Here is a 1,010-nt window from a genome sequence, read left to right as displayed (position 1 = left end):
TTTAATTTCTTCTTGTCACTTGATTACCACTTGCCCTTCAGTGACATGTTAGAGGATTTTCTACTCTATTATTTGCTCTGAATAGTTTGTTTTTGACAACATCTTGAAAGAAACATGAAAGTAATCTTTGTGACTTCCCCTGAAGTAAGGGTATATCTACTGTCTCTTAAATTAATCAGCAAGTGTGCTTATAGTAGCAGATTTCACAAAGTTTACAACTGCTTTGTTTTGTTGAGGGTCCTAGCATAAACTTGAGTCTTCTTGTATTTGTCAGATATTTAATAAGACAGATGCAAAAGGTGTAAAGACATTTATCTTATTTGACAGAATAAATTTTAAAATCATTAGGTAAGTTATGGCTTCATGATGCAGAGAGGAGGAGACCAGGATTTAAGTAGCAGGCACAGTCATTGGAGGAGCCTGGTTTGAGATGGGGAAATTAAGTTGACAGTGCTAGACGCTGTCTTTCCATGGGAAAAGGTTTCTGGTTCTTTTTGCTACTGCCACCTTCTAATGGAGGTGAAGAGATGCTTACACAACATTACGCAGCCTTATGCACACACTGCTATATCCCAGTCTGCAAGTGCCACGCATTTGCAAGGGGAGCATGAGGTATGCACATACCATATTCTAGGTTCATAGGTGTTTACTATGCTAATGGCCACAAGGGCCTTTTTAAGCCTAGCCATGCATCCCAAATCTCTAACAAGTTCGGATACCCTTGATAAGTGTAAGCATGGGCCTGGGAGGTTAACCATTTACAGGTTACCTGCATCCATTAGAGACATAGGTGCCAAATCAGGTATGAATTTCCATTTTCCCATCCAATTGTCCAAGTTGCACTTGAATTGGGTTTGCGAGGAACTCTGCTTCACATGAATGGAGAGCCTGTTCTATAGATGGAGTAGTCTCTGAGATATATACCTATCTTTCCAGCAGGTTCTGTTTGTATCACAGGCAGGGGTTAAGTCTTCAGAATGGGTAATTTTGGTGCTGTTTGTTTTGTGGAT

The sequence above is a fragment of the Protopterus annectens genome, chromosome 7.part0, assembly GCF_019279795.1.
Source record: "Protopterus annectens isolate FY-2018-M chromosome 7.part0, PAN1.0, whole genome shotgun sequence".
Taxonomy (NCBI): domain Eukaryota; kingdom Metazoa; phylum Chordata; order Ceratodontiformes; family Protopteridae; genus Protopterus; species Protopterus annectens.
This window is presented reverse-complemented; position numbering follows the sequence as displayed.